The 18,770-nt window shown below is 40.7% G+C and overlaps 1 protein-coding gene across 1 annotated transcript in view; it reads right to left on the reverse strand.

Moving 5' to 3' along the window:
* Positions 1-3,515, reverse strand: part of LOC124720378 (histone-lysine N-methyltransferase eggless-like) — a 414,374-nt gene extending 410,859 nt beyond the window's left edge. The window contains exon 1 of the mRNA XM_047245705.1: positions 3,380-3,515. The gene's annotated coding sequence lies outside the window, so the exon portion shown is untranslated. The remainder of the gene's footprint in view (positions 1-3,379) is intronic.
* Between the last annotated feature and the right edge of the window lie 15,255 nt (positions 3,516-18,770).

Consider the following 18,770-nt stretch of genomic DNA (forward strand, 5'->3'; position numbering starts at 1 on the left):
CTTAATTGCTATGAAGTATTAAACAGTAAGAGACATCTGTAGTTTTGTCATCCGGCAAAACAACATGTCAGAAAAAAATGTTCAGGCATACATTTATACTCCACAGATTCGTGCATTTACTTTACTGAGGACCTCAACTTTCAGTCAAATGTGATTGGTTTTTCCAGTAATACATAACACTGTCCCAAACATATGGAAATCTGAATTGGCACCTGAATTGGGAACTGGGAAATGCGGAAGTGTCCGATCCCACCCGTCTGCTTTGACCCATGACGTCACAAATATGGCGGAAACAAACACAAACACACACACTTTGCACAAGAAGACTAATGACACCAACGGGACAAGCGCGGGAAATGGGGTGTTTTGGGTGGGGGGCAAACTAAATATAAACAAATTTAGACGCCTTGCGTAGCTACAACGTGTAAGTGAAGACAGTCATGCATGAATACCCACCCACCTCCCCAGGGGTCGTAACCCCTGCAACCCATAGAAGATAAAGATGCTTCAGTAGCGGATTAGTGTTTTTTGTCTTTTTTTTAAAAAAAAAAAAAAAATCTCACAGGATAGAACGAACAGATCAGAAAGATAAATATAATAAACTAAAACAGAAATTCGAGGAAACAGATAATTAAAATAAGTAATAAGTGTTTTAAAATTTAAAAAAAATCTCACGAGATAGAACGAACAGATCAGAAAAATAAATAAAATAAGATAAAACAGAACTGGAGACAGCCACACTCAAACCAATCTCTGCGCCGTCATGACGTCACACACGACAACACCCTTACGTCACGTGTCAAAGCCGACGCGTGGGATCAGACGCTTCTGTCGACCCGGGAACTGGCACACGCATAATAACACAACTTTTCTTCTTGAATATAGCAAATGGGATCCATCACATCTACTGACAATTACAATGTTTCAAAAATATCTACTAGCAACAGCCATAATTCAAGAACCAATACTTGAGTTAGAAGTGTAGGTATATAGCAGCACTCTACACATCACTCTCATAGGGACCACGAACACAAGATTCAACTATTTATAGCATGCAAAGAGGCATTTAAGCAGTCATTCTTCCCTAGCACCATACACAAGTAGTAGAAAGGGAAGAGAACCTCATGTCTGGTACAATGAGAAGTACCGCCTGCTATACACTACAAAGTGATTAGCTGAGTACGGATGAAGCTGTCTATGGACCATTCATTATTCATCTGTGCCTAATTAGTTGTCTTCCCAAAATTTTGTTTACAGTGAAGAAATTTATTTGTAGCAGTATTTTATAGAATGTTTTCATAAATGGACGAAAGCTATAAATATCAATAACTCAGCAAAACACAAAGCAACTAGAAAGTATAGATTGCCATTACCATAGCAATGCAGACAAAAGTACACCTGCACACCAGCTGCACTGCACTCTGAGGCACCTTCTACACTGCAGGCAACTACATACTTGAACCACTGAGTGAAAGAAAGATTACAGTATGTTTTATCCACAACACCACCACTATCAACAGAGCACAAGGTCTGAAAACTGACCTTGCCCTTTTTCAAAACATTCATCCTACAACAAACATTTGGCAATTTAGGAAAATATGAGAACCCTAAATGTGACTGGCAGGGTTGTAATTTGGATGTCACTTTCCCCAGAAGCTAGCCCCCCAATTACAATGACGCCTTGCTTTGTGAGAGTGATTTAGAGCACTCTACAGTTTGAAAACAAAGTGGACTCTCACATACGCAACTAAATTAATTCATAAATTTTCATTCTTCTCTTGCTCACACACAGTGGCAACCACATCAACAACCAGGGTTGTGGCCTAGACTATGACAGTTTTTTCCCACTCCACCTCCCCCCCTGAAAAAAAAAAAGAGAATAGAAATTGCACATTAAATATGAAAAATTTAAGGTGAAGGGGGCTGCACTATGTAACCTACACTGTGTTGAGCACAATTTTACACACTTACAAAGTATTATCTTGACCCCATCACAAGCAATCTCTGCCCCACCGCTGCCACTGACAGGAAGGTTACAAAATTACATATTGCATTTATTAATCTTCATGAAATTGATTAACACACAATGTAACCAGCTATCTGTGCAGAGGCCCTCTTTATCTGCTCATAACAAGAGGGTGTGTTTCCAGTGAGCACACCAGTATGTACAGTTTCCAAACACTTATGACCATACACTTATGGTCCACATAAAACATAAATTCATTACATCTTGCCTTTATAGTCTAACTACAAGAAACTTGCTTACATTCTTTCTCAGTTCTCAAAGAGAATGATTTATTTGAGATTCACATAAAATAAAGACTATGTCTCTCAAAAACTGCATTGTAGAATAACAGCACAAAAGTGGTTCTTTATATAATCTGGCTTCTATTTGTGTTGATGGAATTCCTTTTCGTATTACTGCTACTAAACTTGGACATAAGCACAGAAAATTATGTCTGTTAGGATTGGTCAAAATAAATTCAAAATTTCTTGACAAGAATTCCTCCTTTTACACTACTTGTGATAAAATTGGTACAATATATTTCCTCTCAGCACAGCAAGGATTCTGTCAAAGGGCATACTTCAATAATGTTTCCTATGCTGGTTGATAAAGGCATTAGTAGGGCACCCACTACCTTGGACCTTTGGCAGCCTATGGATCAATAGTCTTTCAACAAAGCATGCAATTATCATACGAATTCTGATCGATTTTGACAGTTTCTTGTTAAATATTACTGCGAGAAACTTGGAAGACTAGAACTGACAATTACATGTGGCAGTATGGTATGAAATATGAACGGAAGCACGAAATTTAATATGTGCGCCTACTCAAGGCCTACAGAACGTCCCAAATCACAAGGTTACACCAAAGCACAGGACTAACAAAAATGCATTTGGGCATTTTCCTTTAGATGCTACAAATTATAGCAGACAGTGAGGATACACAGATTGTGGTTTACATTTTCCGTAAGTATAACTGTGATCTTTAGTTAAGGTGTAGAAAGGATTAGTGTACGGTTTTAAAATAAATCCGCATTGAAAAATATGACGCTGTAATATCTTTCAGATTAGTTTTTAGAGGTTACAGTGTGGTATTGGACCCCCTCTGAAATCTTGCTTGTAGTTACAGGGCGATCTACAACAAACATTTCGCCGTTTTTCATTGCCAGAACGGTTTGAGACTTCGACAAAGCGTTAACGCACTCCATACACACACAATGAACATCCCTTCTAGAGCGTTTTTAAACCAGACGCAAAAATTGCTACACTCACAACTTTTATCATATTATTAGAGCTCTCTGAAGTGTACACTTCCGAAATTCAACAAATACAGTTTACAGCATAGTAGACCTTTTAATTGCGGTACATTAATTACCGTTTTTCAGGCTTACGTTGCATTTAAATTCATTTAACTTTCAGTTAAAACTGATTAGCTTTTCCAATAAAATGTCAGTCACGGCCATATGGGACATGCAGTTCAACAACAGTTAATCTGAGAACGTGACGTCATACAATGTGACGCTACTTTCTAGGATACACGTTCTCCCTTTCGTTCTGTCAAAGATCTTCTACAGAAGATAATTCGTGAAAAGGAAGCGAAGTGGCAACGTGTAGTCACAGTCGCGATACTGCGCCTCGATTTTGTTACTTAATGCGACAACAGCGCGCCAAGCGACCAGAAAGAAAACTGTTGCGTTCGGCACGATCGTGAAAGCGAATATTAGTTATTTATTTTGGATTGTACTGTGCTATTTACAAATGGAAACGTAACGTAGCGCAGTAAATTGCAGCAACAACAAGAAGAAGATAGCACATCTCTCGTTTTTAGGTTTCATAAGGACCCTGAGAGGGAGATCATGTTACTAAACTGCATCGTCAGGATTCGCTTGCAAACTACACGTACATTAATGATTAATGCTGCGTTCTAGGAGCAGAAAATGAATAGCAGACGAGAACATCTTATGAAAAAAGACCCTGTTTTCTTAAATAATGGTAAGTTTTGTCCACTACAGTCGATCAAAACGAGTTTATAAATGCAGACAATAATAAACTAGTGTGGAATGCAGTTAACCACACTTTTTGTCATTCCAGATAAGCCACTTCACCTGACACTGAAGAGAAAAATGCCACAAAGGTACGACAATCCGTCTAAAGCTGTATAACTCTCCTATGGCACTGAGGCAGCCGGTTCAACTCTCTATATATCAGTGCCAGATTTATCTGAATCGTCAACACTGACCTGCTTCGACGATGAGGTAGTAAAATTAATTTCAATTATTAGTGTCTAGAAAAAGCGTGTGGAATATCATAATCTGCAGATCACTAGACGTCGCGCAAACTGCTATGGGACAAGGAAAGTACCTATCATTTTAAGTACAGACAACAAAGGAAATTATCAAGAGGACCAAGTGAAGGAGGATAAATAAATTTTGAAGACTATAGGATCCCAATATTTAAAAAAAAAATATGCCCTTGACTTGTTGCTAAGCCAGGCTGCCATGCCATCTACAAGATGGAAAGACAAAAATATGTTGTTCGCTCTAAATTTATTATATTACAGTGCTCAGGCATACACGTTTGGTCAAAATGTTTTATGTTTGCGTCAGTGTATACATTACAGAGGTATGTGGAAGGCATACAAATAAAATGAATAAATTTGAGATAAGTGACAATATGTTCCACCTTTTAAATCAGAAGGTACAGAATTTCCCCGATACTGAAAAACTAGTGCATATGTCATTGGATGAAGTCTCTAATGGCTAATTTAACATATGACAGCACTTCTGGCAGTGTTTCTGGTTTGAGGACTTGGGTTTTACACTAACAGTATGTTTCTCCCACTATTTGGCAGTTGCTCGTCCCACTTAAAGCTGAAGGTCGTACTTGTGACAACCATCGACAATGACTAAAAAGCAATAGGTCTACGGAAGACAAATGCGGCGTCGATCCCTTTTGCATGTAGAGATACATGTCTGTGCTTCTTATGAGAGAATCTATGTGTTTATATTTCGTTTATATCAACTTGGTAAGAAGCAGTTCTATCCAATGTCACAAGTGATTTTTCACGAATGTGTCGTAACTTGTCACTGTTTTCGTGATTTTTATCCCAACCTGCGCTTATCTTAGAATCATTTTTAGAAACATCTATGTCTTCTGATATTGCACAAAGGCTTGGAGGCAAAAAAATAATTCAAGTATTTCGTAAACCACGTAGGAAAGGGCTGAAAAACGAACATTATGCTTACAACACATCCGAAGTTCTTCTTTCTCGCCGCTTAGAGCGTTAGTGTAGCTCCAGCTGTCAAACGGTAACAGCTTTTAGAGCACTGAGTGTCGAGACTGTTATGTTAGACTGTGGTAAAACTGTTGAGTTCGGCTCGATCGTGTAAGCGTGTAGTTGTTGTTTATTTTGGTGTCTACAATGGTTTTTACAACCGGGAGTGTCTGAAGCGCAATAAATTGCAGCAACAAAAAGAAGACAACACCACATCTGTCTTTTTTTATATTTCCTAAGGATCATAAGAAGTATACACCATTATATTACTAAACTATATTGCCAGGATTTGCTCGCAAACTACAAGTACATTAATGATTAATGTTTCGTTTCAGGAGCAGAAAATAGCTAGTGAATAGCAGACGAGAACATATTATGAGAAAAGATCCTGTTTATCTTTATAATAATGCTAAGTTTTGTTCGCCATGCTTCGAGCCAAACCAATTCATGAATGCAGACAATAATAAGCTCGTGTGGAATGCAGTACCCATAGTGTTTGACACCCTAAATAAGACACCTCTGCCGTTGAAGAGGAAACTGCCACAAAGGTTCGACAATACGTCTAAAGCTGTAAAACAATCCTATGGCACAGAAGCAGCCAGTTCAACTCTCCATTTTCAAGTGCCCGATCTATGTGAATCGTCAACACAGATCTGCTTTGATGATGAAGTGGTTATATCAAGTGCAGTTATTCGTGTCTTGCAAGAGCCTGTAAAATATCAGAATATGCAGATCGCTAGTCTTCATGCAAAACTATTACGGGACAAGGAAAGTACAGACAGCAACAAAAGATACAATGTTAATGGCTTATTGGTTTGTGTTAACGTCTGTTTTTTGAATATTTTTGGTTTTCTTTCTTTTTTTTTTGTATCCTCTGTGTGCGTTATTGTCATCCTGCCATTTAGTGCAAACTGTTACACATTTAAATAACCTCTGTACAAACCGACTTATAATAAAATTTCATTTACTGTGCCTGATCACAGGTTATGAGTCTAGGTATGTAAGTCTGTTTTTCATTGCAGTGGCATAGATTTTTGGTGATATCAAACAGCAAATTTGACATTACCGGTGTAGTTTTGGTATGGGACAACACTCCACACATCAGTTTTCGAATTTGTGTGAAGGGGACGATTGGGTGGTACAAACATTCCAAATGGAACCGATATTCAGAAGAAAATGCTTTCTAGATATTGTCAATGGCATAGCTATTAGTCCTCTGAAAGAGACAGAAGCTGAGGAAAAATATGGCTGAAAAACGACGCAACAGCATAGAAACTCATTGTGACACAGTTGGGGGGTAGCGCCACTAACTCATCTACTTTCATGTACTACGTCAACTGGCATTTGGACTAAACTGAGGACTGTGTGCCAGAACGAGATTCGAAATCAGGAACTTTGCCTTTCGTGAGCGAGTGCTCTTCCATCTGAGTTACCGAAGCACGACTCACACCCCGTCCCGACAGCTCTACTTCTGCCAGTACCTCGTCTCCTCTTGTGCCATATTCCTGACTGTGTCAGTGTTTTTGCCAAGTATTACTATGACAAGGTCATCTGTGTATCCTTGGCAGAAGCATTGTCTGGAATTTAGTTCCTCAATGACTTCATTCGCCACTAGATTCCACAATAGAGGAGACAAAACTCCTCCTTGTGGGCAGCCTCTAGTGGTCTTAATTACCATCTTTTCATTCATCATGGTAGCCTCTATCTTCCTTCCACTAAGCATGGCTCTGGTCCACCTGCATATAGTGGTCCCCAGGTCGTGCATCTCTGCTGCCCTTACCATGGAATCGAAGGTCGTGTTACTAAAGGCCCCCTCGATATCCAGGAAGATGCAGAGGGCTATTTCTTGGAAGTGAAGTGCTTTTTCTACCTTCCCAACGAGTTGGGGAGCTGTCTCACTTGATTTATCTGGTTGGTATGCGTGTTTTTTCAGGTGTAAAGGGACCCTACTTAGCCACTCCCCAACGTATACATTAACCAGTTTTTCCAATGTTTTGAGAATGAACGAGGACAGTCTGATTGGTCTCATATCCTTGGCCTTGGTATGATCAATTCTCCCTGGCTTTGGAATGAAGACAACCTTGATTGCCCTCCAAACATTGGGAATGATTCCTACTGCTAAGCTAACGCTAAATAGCATGCATAGGATTCTTATAAGCTTTCCTCCTACATGTTGCAGGAGAGCTGGAAAAACTCCATCTGAGACAGGTGACTTGAACGGCTGAAATGTTCCCGCTGTCCACAGGATTTTGTTGAAGTGCACATACTGCTTGGCTGATTCCCAGTTCTCTCTTCGAGTGTCTGAGAACCATTGTCTCTCTGGGGTCACATACTGGTCTGTGTTATCCAGCAGAGAATATTGAGGAAAGTGAGTTTTGAGGAGCAATTCCAGTGTCTCATGTGCTGTCTTTGTATATTCCCCATACTCCTTCCTCAATGTACCTCCTGGATTAGTTGGAACTCCAGTGAGAATCTTGTGAAGTCTGGCTTGTGCAGCCATGCCTTCCACTTCCTCCCAGAATGCCTTCCAGGATGCCTCCTTTGCTTGTCTTATTGCAAGATTGTAACTGACAAGGGCCTCATGATATTTAGCCCATTGACCTTTACGTCTCGCAATATTAAACAGCCTCTGTACCTGTTTTCTTTCCGTTTCCAGTTTGTTATTCCACCAAGGAACACTCCTATTTGTGCATTTCCTGGTGACTGTGCAGTTGTCCTGATATGAGGTCACTATGGCAGAGGTAACAGTCTCTGCTACTTCCTCAAATTCTACTGGATTCCTTATCGTGGTTTTAATTTCTGATAAGCCTGAGTCAAGGTCCCTCCTAAATGTCTCCCAGTCTGATTTCCTGGGATTTCTATAAGTAATGATCTGTCTGATTCCCATTTCAACCTGAATTTAATGTACATGTGGTCCGATGAGGATGGCTCCAACACCACATGCCATTGTTTGGCGTAGCTACCCATCGTCATGGAACCAAATGTTATGTCAATTTATTTCCCCTATTCAGGACCTCTAAGTTGTTAGCTAAGAGTAATTCAAGAAGGTACTCACCTCTACTGTTGGTGTCCTTGCTGCCTCACACTAGGTTGTGGGCATTGGCGTTGCACCCCACCAGCAGTTGGTCACCTTGCCGATGGCAAGTCTCTACCAGTCTCCTCACCTCCAAGGGAGGAGGAGAACTGTCTTCGTAACAAAAGTGTGCTGAGGCCAAGACAATTTTCCTCGTGATACCTTCCTCACATTGCTGCAATTTGATGGTCACTAAGTCCCTAGAGCAGAAATCCATCATTTGCATGAAAGAAATGCCGTTTCTAACGTAGATGCATGTTCTGGAGTTTCTTAGATTCCTAGCATAGATCAGCTTACCTCCAATGCCTCTGAGGCCTGATACACCCCCTTTGTATACCTCTGTATAAATAGGGTTCTCGTATCAGGGACACGTCCACTTCCTGTCTCCCCAGGCAGTGGCTCAGGGCAGCAGAGGCCCCTTTACTGTGCTGCAGATTAATCTGCAGCACCTTCAGGCTCTGTCTTAGTGCCATCTTTGAGATCTTTGAGAACCCTGACAGTGACCTGCGAGAACCCTAAAAACAGTTTCAGGTCGTGCTCCCACATCGCCTTCAGGGACTTCTCACTGACCTCCACCACCAGGGTTCGTCCTTCCAGAGCAACCTTCTGGTTAATCACTCTCCAGGCTTCTGTCGGGACTTTTGGGTTCTGGGCCCCTGTTTTCTCGAACAGAGTCTTGGGAGAGACTTCCTTAAGGATCTTGGGTACCCATAATGATATCTTTGCGGTCTTAAGAAGCTCTGCTGCCGTCTTGACCAGTAGCTTCACATCTTCCCATGGGGATATCATGGGCACCTTGTCCTTGAGTCATTCTACTGTGTGCAGCCATTCTACTGTGTGCAGACCAACTTTATCTTTTTCTGTAGTCGTGTTCATGCTGGTCCCATGAGATTTGGGGATCTAAAAGGTCCACACCACGAATACCCCACGCAATTTAGATAGACCCTCCTGAAGGTGGGACCTGGGCCAGCGTCCCCCCCCCCCCCAATCTTTTCAAAGAGGGCCATCTGTACTAGTTCCTCCCACGGCAAGGTAATGGCCACCAGTGGATAACCTTCCTGAATAACTGCCATCCTGAAAACCGAGACTGCAGTACTATAGGTCTGTTTACCTATTTCTTGCCTCGGTTTTTCTGGACTCGCTTATCGAGGGAGGAGGGAGTCTTTGACTACTCCCTTATCCGCTTACTACCTGTCTTTGACATTGTGGGGGGCTGCGTGTCCCCTTCAACCAGACACAGTTTTTTTCCTGGGGGTCTTGGGTTATAGTCCTTTTACTTCCCTCCACTTGTGTTTAGGAAGCCATTCTTTTCCTTCCTTTTCCCTCAGTTCCCTGAGTAGCTTCCTCCTTTGGGCCCCAGACAAGCCTTTGATTTTAATCTGGTCTAGCTTCTCAGTTACGGTTCCCACTTCTGGCTCAGGTCTAGACCCTGATTCAGTAGTGGAAATGCCTTCCTTCGGTTCAGTCCCCGATATTAGGGTATTTGAGGTCTCAATTCGCCCCTGAATTTCTTTTTCTTTTTCTGTAGTTGTGTCCATGTTGGTTCCACGAGATTTGGGGATCTAGAAGGTCCAAACCACGAATACCCCACGTGGTGTAATGCTAATTACTCAGGGAGGTCGCCCAGTATCCCTGAGGCTCCATTTGCGATACATCTTCCCATGTGCCATGTACCCCTCAGCACGGATCGTATCACACTTCGGGTTGGGTCAGCGCATAGGGTAGGCCTAGGAGTGGATAGGGAAGATGGGGCATTGTGGGACACTCTTAGTCTGATCCATCGGCTGAGGCCTTTCCGGCAGTAGGTCCTCTACCTTCGGCATAGCCCTCAGCTTCCCACGGATACGCAAGCCTCTCCACCCGTCAAGGTGGTGTACCCCGGAGAGGAAATATACCAATAGTTGTTGAAAAGTATTTTTCGAGCCCCTCATTATTTCACAGAGAGAGTGACAGTCTTAAAGGTTCCTGTGACTAGCATTATTCTTCGGAGAAGAAATTAGTAGAGATTCCAGAAGCTGGCTATCCAGAGAAGACCGGCTGTTTATTCCCAAGTAAGTCAACACCTGTAAGAGAAGTGGGGAGGTTGCGGTCCAACTTCACACATTCTTGTCGTCGAAAACGTTAGACAATATCTGAAAGGCAGATGACAACTCATGTGCCTGTGATAGAAACAGGTACAATTTGTTATGGTGAAGAGAACAGATAAAATTTCAGAATCAGAGGGGCAGAAAGAAGAAATGAGGATAGTGGCTGTGGAACAAAATAGAATTCAGCTTAGAGAAGAACAAGACAGAGAAATAAAAGAAGTTTCCTTTGAGGATGCAGAGGAAAATATAGGTGATGATGAGAGGATGTACAATCACAGACCTAGAAGGAATGTTCAGTGCCTGAATTACTTAGAGGATTAGGAGTTGTGCCTGTTGACTGTAGTGAATGATGATGATCCCAGCACCTTCACCAAAACAGTGTATTGTAGTGAAGCTGAAAATTTGGAAAATGATGTAGTAAGAGAGCTGCAAGCCATAGAAGAAAATAATGTATGGGATTTTGTATGTAAGCCAAATACTTGTAATATTATTGATACAAAGTGAGTTATTAGACATCAGAGAGATGAAAAAGGTAATGTCGTTGCTTATAAATCTTGGCTTGTAGCCAGCAAAGATTGACTTATTCAGAACTATGTAGTTCAGTGGCAAGATGAACTTCAGTGACACTTTTTCTCTTTTTTTCCTTTTTGTGATAAGAATAGCTTTCCCACCTATCAACTGCATGTTTGTAGTGCTTTCCTCTATGGGGAGATAGTTGCAGACTTTTATGTTAAATAACCAGCTGGTTTTTCCAGTAAAATGAATGGCAAATTTTGTGAACGTAGAAAGGCTCTGCATTGTTTAATGGGCTCACCCAAAATTGGAATGCTAAATTCCACACAGAAATAACTGGCTTAAGGTTTGTAAGAAGTGATTTTGAGTACTGTTTTTATTTGAAGACAGAAAATAGCCATAAAACATACTAACTTGTTTGCATTGATGATCTGCTGATAACTTCAACTTCCCAGAGCGAAACTGACAATTTAAAGAAATTATTAAGTGATTAATTTAAAATGAAGGATTTAGGTCTGATTAGGAAATACTTGGGAATGAATATTGTTCGAAATTTAAAAGAGATTATTATTACCTATTTTGGAAAAGTATTGAAAGTCTTCCATATGTCTGAATGTAATTCTGTTTCAACTCCCATGGTGCAAAATTTTGATCACAGAGTTACAAAAAGAGAAAAATCTGAAAATGAATACAATGAGAAAAGATGTAGAAAATTGATGGTGTCACTGATGTATGCCATGTTAGGTTTCAGACAAGATATTTGTGTAGCATAAGCCAACATTCAGGGGATTATGGAAAAGGCAAAAGAATCCCAGAAAGATGTTAAACTCTAATCTTGACTTATGTGTACACCTTTCATATAAATCACGATGTTCATTTTCCTCAGGCCGACTTCTGAAGAAGATAGGTTTAAACTTATCGAAACCTAGGTAAAGATTACTTTATCCTCTGCAACGGGTCGGCTGTTTTAAATCTAATTACGTGGAACTGTTGCTGTTACGCAGCTATGTTTAAAATAATAGTTTCTTATATATTAGATTATCACGATTGCTGACTGTGCTGCAATGTCGAAAGTACAAAAGGAGACCTACTTTGGACACATCATGAGAAGACATGTTTTACTGAAAAAACGCTAATTATGGGGAAGATCGAAGGTGTCAGAAGAAGAGGACGTCAGGGATGAGATGGATCGATTGCATCACAGAAGTAACGTGTTCCAATCCAGAAAGCCTGTGGGAGAAAGGGCAGGATTCATGTGCTGCGGTTCATGGGATCACGGAGGATCATAACTGACTAAACAAGTAGAGAGAGAGAGAGAGAGAGAGAGAAGTACCCTATGTAGGCATGAATGATATGCAAATCTTAGTTTATGGAATGCGTTAAAACATGCATTGCATTATATATAGGGAATCCTCAAACTGAGTCTGTTATAGGGATAAAAATTGTACTGACCCCATCACTAGTTATGATGACTCTGTTTGGGCTGCTGACAGAGTAGGTAGAAAGTCCACAGGTGGCTATCTTTTCAAAGTTTTGGATTTAATGTTTAATGGGTATCTACGAAGCAACCCACAGTGTCTCTGTCATCAATAGAATCAGAATATATAGCCTTAAGCATGGCAACTAGCGAAGCCTGTTGGCTCAGTAATCTCTATAAAAGTTTTTCTGGCAGTCGAAAAGCTGTTATAGTTTATTAAGGCAACATGCCAGTAAGGAGGTTTTGCAAGAACCCACAGTTCCATCATAAACTAAAGAATATTATTGCCAAAATTTTATTTGTTAAGGAGGAAGTTTTAGCTAAAGAAGTTCTGTTAAAATATGTTAGCACAACTGAACAACAAGCAAATGTTCTGAGTAAGCCACCAGTTAAAAAGAAAATTGAAAAATTTAGAGCCTTGTTAGGATACACTTAAAGCTCGCAATTTAGTTTCTTATAACACTAACAATTAACATTGACAGATAGTGTTAGTAGTACAATGTTAATGTTCTTTTGGATTCTGTTAACTTTCGTTTTTCAGATGTTTTTGTTTTATCCTCTGTGTACATTCTTGTTACCCACCATTGAGTGTAAGGTGATACATATTTAAATAAACTCTGTACAAACAGACTTACAATACAGTTTTACTTATTACACCTGATTACACATTTAGAATGTCAGCATATATTAAATACTGAGAGAGAGGAAACGAATTATGATTCCATAGAATAAACAAATATGTAGCAGTTTAAACAATATCTTTCCAAATTGATATACTGAAACTGTATTGACGACTACACCTATTACTTTATTTTTGTTTCCAGACTTCCTCCAATGAAGAAAAAAGAAATGTGGAAGTTGAGAAGAATGTTTCATTAATAACGAAATGTGTTGGATAAATAGACAGAAAGAACTCTAGAGTTTATTATTTCTGTCACCATGTGGCGAAGGTTATAAAGTTTTGTTTGGGCAAAAGGTTGAAAAGAAACTCAGTCAAAATTGGTTGTATCTATCCTGTATATTTGGTAGGTATGGAGAGCAAACGGAAAGTCAGTGTCCAGTTCTGTGTGATACACAAAGACTAGAGCTTCTCCCTGGGTTTGCTGCATCTTTCTCCTCCTGATAGGGTTTTGGCTGCTGATCTAATTGCAACTGGACTGACCAAAGTACAATTTAAAACAAAAGTTAGTGGTAGTGTGCGTGAAAGCTACTTCAAAAATGTCCATTTATAAAAGGAGAGATATTTAAAAGATGAGAGACAAAATAAGATGGACATTTCTTGTTCAAAGGAGAAAGATGCAGTTATTAGTGTAGAACTTTGGGTACAGTAATAACAGCTTTTTCAAGAGGAGTCGTCAGTAATAGTTTGCAAATCTCAGGGAGTAAAACAAGAACATTTATCTCGAAGTGATGTTATGATAGTTCTAATCATACCATATCATCTGTATATGGGAAGCAAATCCATTTCTGATCAAATGTTAGTAGATAGCCCACATAGCAAAAGTAAATATGATTTCCATTTAGCTAGACTTACATAGCTGATGAATTTAGCATAGGATGCCTGGTCGCCTGCTTCTCAAGCAATCATATGGACAAGTCGCCAATGACACTTTTGTTATGGAGAGTTAAGAAACCTACTGAGAACATCAAATCATAGCTGAGAAACTGAATTTTAGTCATAGTACTTTAATGTATGCTGTCTGTTCATGTTAGCTGTATCACGTATTTTTATTTCTATTTTTGTAGGTTGTCAAGTCAGATGACTGTAACAGTTATTACAATGCTTGGTGTGCAGTAACGGGCTTAATGAACAGAGATTATTGTGCACCTAGTATGTCGGTCAGTATGTGTGAGAAATAAGGCAAAGAGAAACATGGTGAGTGCAATGTTCCAAAACTCTTAAACCTTTTAACAACAACAACGGAAAGACAAAGCCATGTTTCAAGTTTATAGCTAGGTTCCCTTAGACAGTATGAAGAGGAACAAGGCACAAACGAATATGGGGTTTATTTTGAAAACTAAATCGCTGAGAGGGCAGAAATGTGAGCCTCCTGCCACAATTTGTGTCTTGGCTTCAAGTATAACATGTATTTACAGGCTCTTCATATAATTATGAAGCTTTGTTATTTTGCATCAAAAGTGAACTCTATATTCCATGCAGTCCCCTATAGCCAGGAAGTGTTCTGCAACTGCTGGTTTTGGTGGCTGCTTAAGTTTGGAGTGTCTTCCGCGTTCCTAGCATCTTTCTTGAGTTGTCTGTACACTCTGCCCGACAAACACCTTACCACATTTACAGGGAATACGGTAAACACCTGATATACGGAGAATCTTCTTTCACCACACTCAGTAGGGCACGCATTTCCAGAGGGGGACAGAAAACCCATTTAATGTTACATTGAGTGAAGATTCTGCCGATTTTGTTCGATACTTTTCTGGCGTACGGAAAGTACGCCATTGTCTTCACGTTCTCGTCGTTTTCTGTCTGCTAGGCTCCTACTTTTTGCCTGAAAGCACATTCAAATTTATCGTCTTAACATGACGGTAAGCTATGCTTTCGAAATATCGTGTTACGAAAACGACTGGCCCTGCCGGGCGCCTGACAAGAGTACAAACTGTTGATTCGCTGGGAAAGCCTAATATCACACATCATCATTACATTGCATCAGTAGACAGACCAGTAAACAAGAGCATGCAACTGTGTCATCACAGGATAACTCTGCTGGCAATTAAGAATTAACTGATTCTTGTTTTCCACTCACGAAGTTAACAGCTTCAGAAAACAGGAAGTATAGGAAGCAGAGAGTGTTTGAGTCAATAACGAAAAAACATAGGTTCATGAGACCATAATATTCCCTCAGCAAATTCGTCAGAAATTGCAGTTGTTGAAAGAGGACTCATGCACATTAAGAGTACTAGTGTAGGTAATGACCGTTCATATATGTAATTTGAAATTCAGGGGGATCTGTGTTCGAAAATCCACCATCCCATTATGATTTAGTTTTTCTTTGGTTTCCCTAAATCATTTTGGGCGAATGCCAGGATGGTACTTTTAACAAGGCCATGGCCAGATCATATTTTTTGTCAGCTTCTTAATCTCAGAGTGGAATGACTCCAGTGTGAGGGAGCTGTAGGCCTGGCAGTGTCAGTATTTGCACGTGTTTGGAGGACTGGCTCTTGCTTCAGGTCTGGCCCTGAAGGATGACCACCTTATTCCTCCCTGACTTTGAAACTACACGGCATTTGATAAAAAGATCCTGATGTCCATAGAATGTTTTCAAATGACAGTGTATAAATACTTTATTTCAATAAATGCAATCTATTTATGTATGTATTAATTGTAAATATTCTGTAATATGAGGGGCATTCAAATGAAATCCGATCACTAGTGTAAAGTAACGGTAACGATTTTATTAACTCACAAATGTAGTTACACACAGTACACATACTCAAAAATAGTCGCCAACTGTTGGCACATTTATCACATTGCGATACTAGTCGGCCGATTACATCCTTGAAGAAGCTAGTAAGCAGCTGTTGGATCCTGGCCTGGACCCAGTCACACACTTCATCGTCCGTTGCGAATCAGTGTACGCGAATAGCTTGTTTTAGAGGTCCAAACACATGAAAGTCACGCGGTGAAAGATCGGGAGTGTATGGTGGATATCCCAGCGTTTCCCACCAAAACTGCAGCATTGTCGTCTTCACCACATTGGCCACGTGTGTGGATCGTTATTATCATGCAGGAGGATAACGCCATTGGACAACATGCCTTGGCGTTTCGACTTGACGGCTCGTTTAAGGTTCTGCAAAGTGGCTTGATAATGCTGGCCATTGATGGTGGTGGGCCCTTGTGGCCAAAAAAGAAGAGCATCATGGCCTTACCAGAACTGGTGTGTGGGGCCTTTGATTTCTTTGGAGGTGGTGAAGACGCATGTTTCCACTGCTTGCTCTTACACTTACTTTCCAGTTGAACATGGTGACACCATGTTTGTCACCTGTGACAACATGCAACCGAAAGCCATGTTCCTCCTCATGATAACATTGCAGATGGGTCAAAGAGATCCATTTGAGTATTGCACTGTTCGGCAGTCAGTTGGTGGGTAACCCACTGAGCACAGATTTTTCGAAAGTTCAAGTGTTGATGCATTATGGTGAGGGCAGTGCCCACGCTAATACCCAGATCCGATGGATCTCGTCCACAGTGATTCTGCGGTTGTCCAAGACTAAAGCATTCACTTCCGCAACCATTTCTGGTGTGATGTCACGATGAGCCTGTCCAGGACGAGTATCGTCTTCCAGTGGCTCGCACCAGTCAAGGAATCGTTGCGCCATTCCACAACACTTGAATGACTCAGACTGCACTCACCATACATAGCCTTCATGTGTCGACAAATTTCACAGCCTCCAACTCCCTCCTCCTCGTTGTTCCTGCGTACTCGCCTGCATGTTCGGTAGTGGACGATAACATGTGTGATCACCTTCTCTTCGGCGTGAAACCACAATGGTGTTATACAAATTCAGACGGAGTGCACAGATCAGATTCCTTACCAATAGATGACGCCACCATACCCACAGTTACGTGGTGCCACCTTACATGTAAGGCAACGGTACGCGCTGACCACGTTTCATTTGGATGAACCTCATATATACATAGGGTGACGCTTATTAACGTTTAAAAACCTCCAAATTGACGTAGATGATGCTGAGACAAGTAATTTAACAAGACACAAGGAGTCCCAAATGTCGGGAAATACCCCAAAAATGGGTGACTAACGTTGAACATGTGATGTCACCACATGGCATACTTCACCCCACTTGGAGCAGTTGAGCCTGTCAGTCTGTCACATCTGAACATCTCAACCAAAGTTAAGCATTGACGTCAGTTTGGCTCTGGGCTCACGTCCACGACTTAAGTGCATGGGGCTCAGGGCTCGAGTATTTCATATGGCAGCAGCATTTTTTCATAGCATTAGACAGTTATGTATTTACATTCAGGTAAGATTTACTATTTTATTTGCCAGTCACTTCGTCTCCTCTAGTTTGCTGCAAAGTTAAGTACAAGAAGAACCTACCATACTGCATCACATGTAAAGTATAAGCTTCCATACTGTGTGCTTACCAAAAAATGACTTACGTTTTCTTTACTAAATAATTTCTGTAAGCAAATATGGAGGTATGAATGGAAAGAAACACCAAATGAGAACAGTTTTTACTTGGGTACATTGAGGATAATAATTTTGTAATGCTACATTTACAACAGATCACATTTACCAAAGGTGTTCAAAATTTGCACTGTTTGCTCGAATGCAAGTATTGCATTACTCAGTCACTCCTACATACCCAATTGCAGCCGCTGAACATGAAGCTGGGTAAATTGTCTCTTGACATCACAACATTTCTCATCCCTTTTTTTTGGTGTTTTCCGACATTTGCGACCCTATGCATCTTATACTAAATTATTTGACTCAGCGTCATTTACGTCGCTTTGGGTTTTTTTTAAAGTTAATAAGAATCTTCCTATATAAAGTAGAGTGCTCACATGCGTGTATACCTGCGATCTTCTCCAATATGCCTGGATCGTTTTCAGCCAAATTAGGCACAGAAACAGTAGGCCTCAAGAATATCAGCAGTATGTGATATATAACCTCCTACCACCATTAGGAGTGGAGATACAGGCAAAAAGGTGTGTTTTCCAGTCTCTAGTGTGTAGGCTGACCTGCACAACAGACATGTTGTGTTGGGACAGTATTACTCTTCAAATCTATCTGCTTCGCAGGGAAACCCACCTGTTAGGAACAGGAAACAGTTTTTTGGGCCCTGATTTACAGGTTTCCCTGCACAACAGGCGAGTTATGTTGGAGTAGTATCTGCAGGCTTTATCGGCCTGCTTTGCGTGGCAGCCTGTATTTCAAGGGTAATTGAATAATTTTCAAGCCACTAACATGTATCCTGTTCTGCATGACAAGTGTCTTGTGTAGTATTATCAGCCTGCTTTATTGAAATGTTCTGGAGGGTCTACACATATGAATGAACATGGCTGGAAAGAGGTTGAGATGTACAGAGGAGGGAAAGAATGGAGCGAAAGGGAGGAGGAATGGACAGATAGAGGGAGGAGGGGGAGATGCTTGAGGCAAGTGGATGGTGTAGAGGAATAGTGAGTAGGTGGAAAAGGAAGGGGAGGTGGTGTAGATGGAAAGAGAAAATATGAAGGGGATATGTTCGGAGGGAAGGGGTGGAAGATATGGTCAGAGAGAGGGGTGGAGGAAATGGACAAAAGGAGAGGGAGCAGGAGGTGTGTTCAATATATTAGTCAATTGCATATGTGGACACAGCTGCATGGAA

The sequence above is a fragment of the Schistocerca piceifrons genome, chromosome 11, assembly GCF_021461385.2.
Source record: "Schistocerca piceifrons isolate TAMUIC-IGC-003096 chromosome 11, iqSchPice1.1, whole genome shotgun sequence".
Classification (NCBI taxonomy): Eukaryota; Metazoa; Arthropoda; class Insecta; order Orthoptera; family Acrididae; genus Schistocerca; species Schistocerca piceifrons.